The sequence below is a fragment of the Oryctolagus cuniculus genome, chromosome 5 (genome assembly GCF_964237555.1).
Source record: "Oryctolagus cuniculus chromosome 5, mOryCun1.1, whole genome shotgun sequence".
Lineage (NCBI taxonomy): Eukaryota > Metazoa > Chordata > Mammalia > Lagomorpha > Leporidae > Oryctolagus > Oryctolagus cuniculus.
Genome location: NC_091436.1, coordinates 38,992,139 through 39,005,475, shown reverse-complemented (window position 1 = coordinate 39,005,475; position 13,337 = coordinate 38,992,139). Strand labels below are relative to the sequence as shown.

The window sequence follows — 13,337 nt, the reverse complement described above, 5'->3', positions numbered from 1 at the left end:
TCTATCCTTTTTTTCTAGGTTTCCTGATTTGTTTGCATACATCTCTGTATAGTAATTTCTGATGATTCTTTTTATTGCAGTGATACCTGTTGTTATATTTCATTTTTCATCTCTGATTTTATTGATTTGGGTCTTCTCTATCCTCTTTTTGGTTAGTTGGGCTGATGGTGTGTCAATTTTGTTTATTTTTGCAAAAAAACAGCTCTTTGCTAATCTTTTTAATTTTTTGGTATCAATTTTGTTTATTCCTTAATTTTAAATATTTATTTTCTCTCATTAGTTTGGGTTTGGTTTGCTGTTGTTTTTCTAGGTCCTTGAGATTCTTTGATAGCTCGTTTATTTGATGCCTTTCCAATTGCTTGATGTAGGCACCAATGTTATAAACTTTTTCTTAACACTAGTTTCATTGTCCCATAAGTTTTGATGTATTTTATTGTTGTCTTCACTTGTTTCCAGAAATTTTTTATTTCTCTTTTGAGTTCTTCAGTGATCCACTATTCATTCACAAGCATGTTGTTCAGTCTCCATGTGTCTGCATATATTCTGTTGATTCTTGAGTTGTTGATTTCCAGCTTCATTCCATTGTGGTCAGAGAAGAGGCTTGGTACGATTTCGATGTTTTTGAATTTTGTGAGACTTGCTTTGTGGCCTAGCATGTTTTCTACCCTACAGAATGTTCCACGTACTGGTGAAAAGAATGTGACTCTGCAACTATAGGATGAAAAGTTCTGTAGGTATCTTTTAGGTCCATTTGGTATAAACTGTTGATTAACTCTGTTGTTTCCTTGCTGATTTTCTGTCTGGTTGATCTGTCCATTGCTGAAAGTGGGGTACTGCAGTCCCCCATTATTATTGTATTGGAGTCTATGTCTTCCTTTAGATCCCTTAACATTTCGTTTAAATAGCCAGGTGACCTGTAATTAGGTGCATATACATTTATTATACTCACACCTTCCTGTTGAATAGATCCTTTAATCATTGCATAGTGCCTTTTGTCTCTTTTAAAAGTTTTTGTGTTAAAGTCTATTTTATCTGGTATTAGGATGGCAATACCAGCTCTTTTTTGGTTTCTGTTGGTATGGAATAGCTTTTTCCATCCTTTCATTTTCAGTCTGCATGTATTTTTGTTTGTGAGATGTGTTTCTTGTAGGCAACAAAAAAAATGGGTCTTGTCTTTAAGTCCGTTCATCCAGTCTGTATCTTTTAACTGGAGTATTGAGATCATTTACATTTAAGACCATTTACATTACCGTTGATGAATAATAACTTTGCCCTACCATTTTTCCGTAAATATTCCTATTGCTAACTTTGGATTTTCTTTGTACTTTTACTCAGAGATTTTCTGACTTCACTTTCTTTCATAGTGATGACCATGTTTCTGTGTTTCTATGTAACACATCCTTAAGCATCTTTTATAAAGCTGGATGAGTGATGACAAATTCTTTCAATTTCTGTTTGTTATGGAAGGTATTTATTTTACCTTCATTCATAAATGAGAGCTTTGCAGTGTGCAGTATTCTGAATTGACAGGTTTTTTTTCTTTTATAATTTGGGATTTATCTCACCATTCTCTCTTCACTGTAGGGTTTCTGATGAGAAGTCAGCTGTGAGTGTAATTGGAGGTCATCTGAAATTATTTTGGCTTTTCTCTCATGCATGTTTTAGAATCTTGTCTTTATGTTGTACTGTGGAATGTTTGACTACAATGTGTCTTGGTGAAGGTCCTTCCTGGTCATATCTATTAGGAGTTCAGTGTGCTTCCTATACTTGGACATACCTTTCCTTCTCCAAATTGGGGAAGTTTTGTATAATTATTTCACTAAGTAGGCCTTGTAGTCCATTCTCTCTTTCCATGCCTTCAGGAACTCCTAAGTCCTGTATGTTGGATAATTTGATATATCCCATAAATCTCCAGCACTGTTTTTTGTTGTTGTTGTTGTTGTTGTTGTTGTTGTTGTTGTTGTTTTTGACAGGCAGAGTGGACAGTGAGAGAGAGAGACAGAGAGAAAGGTCTTCCTTTTGCCATTGGTTCACCCTCCAATGGCGGCCGCGGCCGCTGTGCTGCGGCCAGCGCACCGCGCCGATCTGAAGGCAGGAGCCAGGTGCTTCTCCTGGTCTCCCATGGGTGCAGGGCCCAAGCACTTGGGCCATCCTCCACTGCACTCCCGGGCCACAGCAGAGAGCTGACCTGGAAGAGGGGCAACCAGAACAGAATCCGGCACCGTGACCGGGACTAGAACCCAGTGTGCCGGCGCCGCAAGGTGGAGGATTAGCCTACTGAGCCATGGCGCCGGTCTCCACCACTGTTTTTAAGGTTTCTATTTCTTCCTCTTTTTGGTCCAACTTTAAAGTTTCCAGTGATTTGTCTTCTAACTTAGATATCCTTTTTATATGATCTGTTGAATTCATTTCTAATATTTCTTTTTGATTTCTCTTTAAAATCTCAGTTTCCTTGGAAAAATTTACATTCATGTCGTGTATGTATTTCTTTAATTTGTGGATTTGCTTCTGATTACTTCTTTTTTTAAGATGTATTTATTTATTTAAAGTCAGAGTTACACAGAGAGAGAAAGGCAGAGAGAGAGAGAGAGGTCTTCCATCTGATGGTTCTCTCTCCAATTGGCCGCAACAGCCGGAGCTGTGCCGATTCGAAGCCAGGAGCCAGAAGCTTCTTCCAGGTATCCCACGTGGGTGCAGGAGCCCAAGGATGTGGGCCATCTTTTACTGATTTCCCAGGCAATAGCAGAGAGCTGGATCAGAAGTGGAGCAGCTGGGTCTCGAACTGGTGCCCATATGGGATACTAGCACTTCAGGCCAGGGCGTTAACCCGCTGCACCACAGCATCAGCCCCTACTTCTGATTACTTCTAAGTAATCTTACAGCTGATTTTTTGAATTCCATTTCTGGCATTTCTTCAGTCTCTTCATCTTCACATTCTAGTACTGAAGTGTTGTTGTGATCTTTTAGGGGCTTAATATTGTCTTCCTTATTCTTGTTTCTTGAATTTCATTTTTTATTTATAAACATTTGTGAAGATACTTGTTGGGGTATTTTTCCCCCTTGTTTGGCTTTTATTTTTGGATTATGCTTCTGTGACTTAGGGCAGTGGCTGCTCTTTCAGTGAATACCCTGAGGTGTGTGATGGGTGTGGCCAGGGAGCTCTGTTCACTGCTCCAGGGTGAGCAGAGTATCTAAGGTGACACCCAAGTTGGGCATGCTAAATCTCCTCTCTCTCTCTCTCTTTTTTTTTTTTTATTTTTATTTTTAAAGAGGAGAGGGTTTGATCAGCTCTTTTGGCATACTCTCATGCTCACCACCTCTGAGGAGACCAATGCCCAGGTGCTTGCCCCGGTGGGTGCTACATTCATCCGCGATGTCACAAGAACCACACAGAGTATCTGTGACATCCTTGGTGTGAGCCCAGGTTCTGCAGCAATGACCCTTACCAGGTAATCAGGGAGCCCTGAGAGTGTGGAGCCACCTACTGTGACTGCTCAGAGACCCAGCCACACCTTGCGCCCTCTCACACTGCCGCAGTATTTTCATAGTACCAGCCCACAAGGCTCCCTCAGTCATGAGTGCCCAGCCCCCTGTCAATTCTCCCAGCCAGACTCAGGCATCTCCTCTCAACTGGCTGCTGGGCCCTAGGACACAAGCTGGTGCAGCTCTTACATATGTTCAAAATGGTGCCTGCCCTCTCGCAGCTAGTTACAGGATGCTGGTGCTGTCAAGGAGACAGAAATGTGCCCTGTTTTTTTGTCCTCTAGGTTGGCAGGTACACTATCTTCCCAGGGCTGCAAGCCAAATTCACATTAGGCTCTTCCCACAGCTTTATCGCCAGTGGCTTGGGCTGCTGCAGTCTGGTCTCACCTCACTCTCCAAAGCTGGTGCTGAGGCTCTTAGCTGCTGGGGTCCTGAGTTGTGTGCATCCATACTCTCCTCATAGAGCCACAGCATCCCTCTAATTTGTGTGGAGTTTCCTTTGCGGTTTTCCCCTAACTCTTCCCTGTGATTGCACTGTCTTCACTTGTTTTAAACTGTATTACCCTAGACTAGAGCAGTAACCCCTTCCTATTCTGCCATCTTAGCGTCTATCCCTTGCTTGCTATTTTTATAAAAAAATTTGAAAGCAGTAAAATCATCCAAAGATCCATAGTTTTATTTTATTTATTTTTTTATTATTTTTTTGACAGGCAGAGTGGACAGTGAGAGAGAGAGACAGAGAGAAAGGTCTTCCCTTGCTGTTGGTTCACCCTCCAATGGCCGCCGTGGCCGGCGCACCGCGCTGATCCAATGGCAGGAACCAGTTACTTATCCTGGTCTCCCATGGGGTGCAGGGCCCAAGTACTCGGGCCATCCTCCACTGCACTCCCTGGCCACAGCAGAGAGCTGGCCTGGAAGTGGGGCAACCGGGACAGAATCCAGCGCCCCGACCGGGACTAGAACCCGGTGTGCCGGCACCGCAAGGCGGAGGATTAGCCTAGTGAGCCGCGGCGCCGGCCCAAAGATCCATAGTTATATCTCTTAATACTACTCTCACCTACTATTATTTTTGTTGATACTAAATTAGAAACCCAGAAATTGATGATGTTTTTAGTAATGTATTTTTTAAAAGTGAAACTTCTGTTTTCATTCAATTTTATTTTTACAATTAATTTCTTTATTTGAAAATTAGGGTTATAGAGAAAGAGAAATTTTCCATCCTCTGATTCACTCCCTAGGTGGCTGCAACAGCCAATGCTGGGCCAGTCCAGAGCCAGGAGCTTCTTCCAGGTTTCCCATGTGTATGCAGGGTCTCAAACACTTGGGCCATCTTCTGTTGCTTTTCCCAAGCCAGTAGGAGGGAGCTGGATTGGAAGTGGAGCAGCTGGGACACAAACCAGCACCCATATGGGATGCCGGCCTCCCAGATACCGGTGGCTTTACCCAATGTAACGCAGTCTGGCCCCTCTGATACTTCCATATTTTAAAGCTGTTCATTTATTTATTTTCAGCTGTTTCAGTGGTGGGTAACATCCAGCCTGCAGTTGTCAAAAGATCCACACAATTTGGTCTGCTCCTGCCATGGCAACTGCTGGCAGGACTTGAAGCTTAATAAACCTATAGCAGACTAATTTTTAAGGTGATAATTTTTCATGACCTGCAGTTGATCCAAAATGGCTCTTGCCAGCAAAAAGGTTCCCCACCCATACTTGAAAGTCACAGCAACACAGAAACAGAAAGGGAGAGAAGTCTTCCAGATACTAGTTTACTCCCCAAAATACCCTCAATGACCAGGGCTGGACCAGGTTGAAGCCAGGAGCCTGCAACCCTGTCTGCTCTCCTACATGGGTGGCAGGAACCCACACGCTTAATCTGCTGCCTCCAGGATGCAGTAGCAGGACACTGGGTCAGAAGCAGGGTAGCCTGGATTTGAACTGGCACTCAGATGTAGGATGTGGGCACCCCCAGCTTCATTTTTTGTTATATTTTGGGTAACCTTACATAGTTTATTTAATATCAGTTTCTGGATTATATAACTTTTATTAATCTAAATAATACATGCTTATATATAGTAATTAGAAAATACAGGGAAGCCAAAAGAAGAAAATAGAAATTACATAAGATTTTATAGGGAGCTTCAAAAATTCATGGAAAATGATTATTATGAAAAAAAACTATGCACAAAAACTATTTTGTACCAAAATGAACTATTAATCTGATTTTTTATGAACTTTATAAGTTGAGAGAGGGAGAGAGAGCAAAAAGCCTCACATCTGCTGGGTTTACCCTGCAAATGCTCCCGGAGCCAGGAACTCAGCCCAGGTCTCCAACGTGAGTGCTAAGAACACAGCCCACATGAGCCCTCACTACCACCTCAGCAGGTTGCTGAAATCACTAGCAGAGCTGGGACCAGCGCTCAGCACTCTGATATGGGACGTGGGCATCCCAAACAGTGGCTGCCGTACACCGACCCATGAGGAACTTTTTAAAATGCCCTATACACGGCCTTCCGAATTTTGATACTTTTTTTTAGAGTTTTGTTTTTGTTTTGTTTTTGTTTTTGTTTTTGACAGGCAGAGTGGACAGTGAGAGAGAGAGAGAGAGAGAGAGACAGAGAGAAAGGTCTTCCTTTGCCGTTGGTTCACCCTCCAATGGCCACCGCGGCTGGCGTGCTGCAGCTGGCGCACCGCGCTGATCCGATGGCAGGAGCCAGGTGCTTTTACTGGTCTCCCATGCGGGTGCAGGGCCCAAGGACTTGGGCCATCCTCCACTGCACTCCCGGGCCATAGCAGAGAGCTGACCTGGAAGAGGGGCAACCGGGACAGAATCCGGCACCCCAACCGGGACTAGAACCCGGTGTGCCGGCACCGCAAGGCAGAGGATTACCCTATTGAGCCACGGCGCTGGCCTAGAGTTTTTAATATTTAAAAAGTTACACAAACTAATTTGTAGCCTGCAGTTTCTAAACTGAATGATTTTGCAGTTATTTTCACATAAATATTTATACTTACTGCCACATATTGTTAAATATTCTCCCTATGGATAGATATATTACTTAACAGACTCCTGTTGTTGAGTTTCCCGGGTAGTTGTTTTGTATCTCTCACTATTATTAATGGTTTTGAAGTGAGTCTCAATAGTAATTAGGATTGTGTGTGTTGTGTGTGTGAGTGGGTGCGTGCACATGACATAAAACACACACAAGTGACTTACACACGATAAAAGAAGTCTTCCTCTTCGACATAAAGGAATCCCTGAATTTGATGGACCAGAATTTAAATGGAACTCAACAGTGTCAGAAAATCTGGCTCCGTCTATCATGTTGCTCAGGCTGGTTGAGCATCTGTTCCCAAGGCCGTATCATAGTCACAGGTGGTTGCTAAAGGAATGTAATGAAATTAATATTTACTCTGTAGGTAGGAGGTCAAAATGGGAAAGTGATGATGGGTTTGTTGCAGATACCACTTTTGCTTATTTCCCTTTAGCAGACTTTACTGGGTATTGCAGATACTGCTTCTGTATGTATTCCAGTAGTCATTTGGCCCGATTTAGCTATAAGACAGGCTGAGGAATGTACCTTTCATTCTGGGTACAATTACATGCCTAGCACAGAACCTTCACTGTAACTTTCCTAAGACTCATGCTTAATTATTTCCGTAAAGTGAACTTTTAGCCTTGAAATTGCTGTGCCAGAGGTTAATAACTCAGGGAGCCTTTTTCCCATGAAAGAAAAGTCTTGCCCTCTGCTTTTTCCTTTGGGTGTTTTGTAATTTCTTTAGTATAGCAATGTGTGATGAGCCTAAGAATGGGAAACTTTCTTTTCTCTCTCCAAAAGTTGCTTTTGGTCTGTGCTGCAGCCTTCCTGCCCTGATATTGGTTGGCAGGTACAGGACCTGTTGGGAGTAAATTTTTGAATAGTAAGTGTAGAAAGAGATCCTAACCATGTAGTGCCCGTACTCCACAGTATCCCATGCCAGGGGTCTTTTTTGGCACTGTGTGCTGAGACTGGGAGCTGTATTTCAGGTGGCCCTTCGTCTGGCTTCTACATAGGCTTGGTTCTTCAATTTTGGCACAAAGTATCTTTTGCTTCCATCTGTTTTCTGATAAATGTTACTGGCCGTATACACCTTCTGTTCATGACCAGCAGTCTTCAGTGTCTGTCTGTTTATCTTATCCAGATGGATGTGCCTCACTTAAAAAATTAATTAAACAATGTTTTCAAGGAAAAATAGTGATCATGTGATTAACTGTTAGTCTGAGTAGGTTGGCTTGTTTGTGAGCATGATGAATATTACAGTTTTCCTCTGCTGGGAACTGTTTCTCATTTTAATGTACTATTAGGTTTCTCTTAATTCTTATTTTACCACCTTTAATATGACACCATCAGTACTACAAATCGGATTTATCAAGTATTGTAATAAAAATCAGGGAGAACAAGCATTTCTCGTATATGGCAATTTTAGTTATTTGGTCAGCCTAAAATATTTTTACCCACATTTGCTTAAGTAGTTCTGTCCTAATTTACTTATATCCACATGAACTAAAATACAAATTTTGTTTGAAGAAAAAATACCATAGAAAAAGAATGGTTTTGCAGAGGACTGGGTGAGTACTTTATGACCAAAGCTGCCTAGGCCAAGTCTTCAATTAAAGAATTTCACTACCTCCCTTCTCATGTCAAAAATGCTTGTTCCTTCCCATGTCACCTCCTCTTGTTTCCTCAGGCTATTCCAGCAGTAACTGTCCCTGATACTTACTCTACATTAAAATTCATCTATATATTTTTTCCATTTTTTTAAAAGATTCATTTATTTATTTGAAAGACAGAGTTATACAGAGAGAAAGAGAAACAGAGAGAGAGAATCTTCCATCTGCTGATTCACACCTGAAAGGGCCACAGCAACCAGGACTGAACCAGGTCAAAGCCAGGAGCCAGGAGCTCATCCAGGTCTCCAGTATGGGTGGCAGGGGCCCAAGTGCTTGGCCATCCTCTGCTGCTTTTCCAGGTGCATTAGCAGGGAGCTGGATAGGAAGTGGAGCAGCCAGAACTCAAATTGGTACCCATGTGGGATGCCAGCACTGTAGGCTGGGGCCTAACCCACTGCATCACAGCGCCGGCCTCCATCCATACGATTTTCTAGACAGGGAAAAGGGCTTTGAAATGATGACAGTTACCTTTGTGAGGGTTAGTAGGAACTCGGTGCAGACACTGCCTTCTTACAGTTTGCATCCAGTGGTACAGAAATAATTACAACCAAGTCCTGTGAGCGTATGAAGCCTGAAACCAAGTGGGGCAGGTGAGAGTGTGACCAGGTACCTTTGGCAAAGTTTCATTTCAGGACCTCCCAAAGTGCAGAAAACTCATAAAAGAGTATCGCTCTTCATACAGGCAGGTGCTTTGCTAGGAGGGTGGTAACAAACAGGACCCTAGCCAGAAAACCGTGGCAGAAATGTCTCCCAGGGCAACAGGCTGTGTTTTGTGCACATTCAAACCTACTCGTCCTTACTCTTGGCCCCCAGCCAGCTTCGGGAGCCAGAGTCCATTTGTGTTTGTTTTCTTAAAGTCTGCGTCATATGTTAGATACCTGGAATTGCTTATCTGCACAATTCGAGGAATGAAATGCAAATTCATTCATAGAAAGTTGCTTTCTTTATCCATTTTGGGTTGGAATCATAGGAGACAGCGTGTTCTCTTTTTTTTTTTTTTTAAGATTTATTTATTTGAAAAGCAGAGCTGCAGAGAGAGAGGGAGAGATAGAGAAAGAGAAATGTTCTGCATGTTGGTTCACTCCCCAAATTGTCACAACTGCCAGGGGTTGGCCAGAACAAAGCCAAGAACCAGGGGTCTCATCCCCATCTCCTATGTGGGTGCAGGGCCCAATTACTTGGGCATTCTTCTGCTGTTTTCCCAGGCCATTAGCAAGGAGCAGGACTGGAGGTAAAGCAGCCAGGACTTGAAGTGGTGCCCATGTGGGATGTTGGTGTGGCAGGTGGCAGTTAAACCACTGCGCCACCACACGGGCACCTGGAGATGGCATGTTCTAGTTACCCCATTCAGCAGAAAATAACACCAGGCTTCAGAGCATCAGTCAGAGTAGACCCATCGACAAAGAGGAAGAGGATCTTAAAACGAGGAGTGCAAATTTGGTACGTGTGTGGGGGTGGTATGTATGTGTACACCTATACATAGTGCCAGTTCAAATACATTTCTTTTTTTTTTTTTAAAGATTTTATTTATTTTAGTCAGAGTTACAGAAAATGAGAGGGCAAGACAGAGAGAAAGGTCTTGCATCTGCTGGTTCACTCTGTAAATGGCTGCAATAGGCAGAGCTGCACCGAGCCAGGAGCAAGGGGCTACTTCTGGGTCCTCCATGTGGGTGCAGGGGCCTGAGTGCTTGGGCCATCTTCTACTGCTTTCCCAGGCTAAAGCAGAGAGATGGATCAGAAGAGGAGCTGGGACTAGATGCTGGTGCCACAGGATGAGGATTAACTTACTGCGTCACAGTGCCAGCCCCCAGTTCAAAGACATTTTAAAACAAGCACTTTAAAACAATATGGCCGGTGCCACGGCTCACTTGGCTAATCCTCTGCCTGCGGCGCCAGCACCCCGGGTTCTAGTCCCGGTTGGGGCGCCAGACTCTGTCCAGTTGCTCCTCTTCCAGTCCAGCTCTCTGCTGTGGCCCGAGAGGGCAGTGGAGGATGGCCCAAATGCTTGGGCCCTGCACCCTCATGGGAGACCAGAAGAAGCACCTGGCTCCTGGCTTCAGATCGGCGGGTCCGGCCATAGCGGCCATTTGGGGTGTGAACCAGAGGAAGGAAGACCTTTCTCTCTCTCTCTCTCAGTAACTCTGCCTGTCAAAAAAAAAAAAAAAAAAAAAGTTAAATCCTTTAAAAAAAAAGAAAAACAATATAAGAACTTTATATTTTGTAGTCATTTCTTTCTTTTTTTTAAAGGAGATATTTATTTATTTGAAAGGCAGAAATAGAGAGGTATAATCTTTCCTCTGTTTCAACCCCCAAAAGGCTATGACAGCCAGAGCTGAGCCTATCTGAAGCCAGGAGCTTCTTCTGGCTCTCCCACATGGATGCAGCAGCCCAAGGGCTTGAGGCATCCTCTGCTGCTTTCCCAGGTAAATTAGCAGGGAGCTGGATTGCAAGTGGAGCAGCCTGGACTGGAACAGGTTCCCATATGGGATGCCAGCACTGCAGGCTGAAACTTAACCTTTCACGCCACAGTGTCTGCCCCTTGTAGTCATTTCTTTAGAATGGCTCAGTTATTTTTCTAGGGAATAATGTGGGAGCCTTAGAAATGAAGAATGATACAACTTTTAACAGGAAATGAAATGGAGTTGTAATGACAGAGTGAACAGTGACAAATGTCTATCAGACAGGTATTTAATCAGGTAGAAAAAGTTACAGAATAGAGTATGGATTTGGAAAAAAGCTTATTATGAGGCAACAATTAGAATACAAAGCATAAACTCCATTGTTTCACTGTAGTGTGGAATCGGAAATTTACCCGTTCATTTTGTAAACTATGTACAGATGTTATGTTTCAGGTAATTCTTCGGAACATCTGTTTCAAGGGAATGCTTTTTAAGTGAGACCATATTTTCCTAAGAAAAAATACTTTGAACTCTGGGCAGTTTTAATAGAATGAAAACATACTGGTCCTGGTTTATATATCTGTCTCATAATTAATATTTAATAAAGTAAGATGAGGAGCTAAAACCTTGTGGTTGAATTAAATGTGGAAAGAAGGATCAATTTGTCTTTTTAAGAAATATTTGAAGATTTGAAATGTTTTCATGTGGACATGACACTAGACTTTTTCTGTATGAGTTCAATGGAGGCAGAACCAGTATCAATTGGTATTAGTGCCAGTAGGATTTTTGGTTCAGCATAATGAGTTTCTAATGTTCAGGGCATTTCAAAATTTAGATTAGGCTAATTTAAGAGAAAAGTTATTAGAGAACTACAACAGACCAACAGGAAATAAATGTTTAAAAACTTTACCATTTATACTGGCACAGAAGACATGAATAAATGTAATAAAAGATGTACAGGGTGCCTTCTTGAAAATAACAAAACATCAGTGAGAAATATTAAAGCAGACTTAAGGAAGTGGAGGATATAATTTGTACATGAATTAGAAGACTTGATAGTGTGAGGATGTCATTCCTCACCAAATTTATCTACAGTCAGTAGGAAGCCTAATTAATCTTTTTTTTTTTTTTTAAGCAAGCAGATTCTGTAATTTAAGTGGAAACATAAAGGGGTCGGGAAAGCAGTCTTGAAGAAGACCTACATCACAGACATTAGAATACTTAGTAATTAAAGCTGCAGATTAGGGTAAAGAAGCAGTGCCACAAAATAGAGTCTGAAAATACACTGTCATATTTCTGTTACAGCTGGCACTGCAGTACAGTGGGGGAAAGGGTGTTTTTTTTTTTTTTTAATAAATTGTGATTGGGTAATTAGAAATCCCTGTGACAAAAACATGAATGCTGATCCTGCCTCATACATATGGAAAAAATAAAATCCAGGTATATTGTAGATGTGAGCATAAAAGGTTGGAAAATAGAAGATTCTCTTCACATCTTTGGGGTTAGCAGTAATTTCTTTAGTACATATATGGTGCCTTAGCCATAAAAGAAAATAATCATAGTTTAAACATAATTAAGAATTTCTGTTTTCTGAAAGACACTATGAAGAGAGTAAAAAGGAAGACAGAGCGTGGGAGAAGATCATTATAATTTATATTTCTAACATAAGACTCCTACCCAGAATGTATATAGATAGCAACTATAAAACAGTAAGGAAAAGGCGAGACAGCCCACTGGAACAGTGAGCATAAAGCTTGAAGAAACACTTCAGAAAGAGACTCTGTATATGGACAGAAAATGCAACAAAAGAGTGTCAACTTCAGTAGCCATAAGATGCACTGTGATGTGCTGTCACTATTCACTCACTGTCATGGTTACAATGAGGAAGACAGTGCCAGCCACTGGTGAGGATGTGCAGCAACTGGAACTCACATGAGGTTACTGGATGCATATTGCATAGCTGTTTTGAAGAACTGGCAGGATTTGCCAAAGCTTAATATACAAAAAGGCCATGACCTCAGAGGTTCACTGTTGGATGTGTATGCACTAGAAATACACACATACATCCAAGAAGAGATGTATGAGCAGTATGGAAAAAGTTTATGAAAAAATGCATATTATGAGAAGAATATACAGGGATTTTTAACTATTTTATACCCAAATAAATGTATCTTTCAATTCCACTTTTCACAAATTTTTTGAGGGACTCTTATATACAAGAATACTCCTAAGAGAAAGTGAGCCACAACTACCCACAGCAATGTGTATGTATCTTACAAACATGCTGTTGTGAGAAAGAAGCCAGACACCACTTTGCTTTGAAATACAGTTCAGAACCAAGGTACATGAACTGGTGGTACTGGTCATCAGGAAAGTGGTTACTCTGCTGGAAGCTGTGATGGGACAGCTGTATGCTGTGTGCTGTGTGCTGTCTTTGGGCCTGGGTGTGGTTATGTGGGTGTGTTTGTGAAAATTCAGTGATATTGTGCACTTTCTTACCCTCCAAGGAAACAAAGCTTGCTTTAAAACAAACACCCGTGGAGATCCCCAAGCCTAAACTAGGCAGCACTTTGGCAAGGATTTGGGATGGAATTCAGGGTTCCCTGGAGTTGAGCTTTGTGTGAAGTAAACAGCGAGCAGTGCCTTTCTGAGCTGGAGTGGTTTCATTAAGTACTTCGCAGAAAGGTTTCTGTTCTGCAGGATCATAGGGAGATAATTATTGACAAGCTCTAAGTCAGGAGTTCAAGC

General features: G+C 42.1%; 1 protein-coding gene across 23 annotated transcripts in view; it reads left to right on the top strand.

Moving 5' to 3' along the window:
* L3MBTL3 (L3MBTL histone methyl-lysine binding protein 3) overlaps positions 1-13,337 on the top strand; it is a 160,400-nt gene that overhangs the window by 137,841 nt on the left and 9,222 nt on the right. The window lies entirely within an intron of this gene.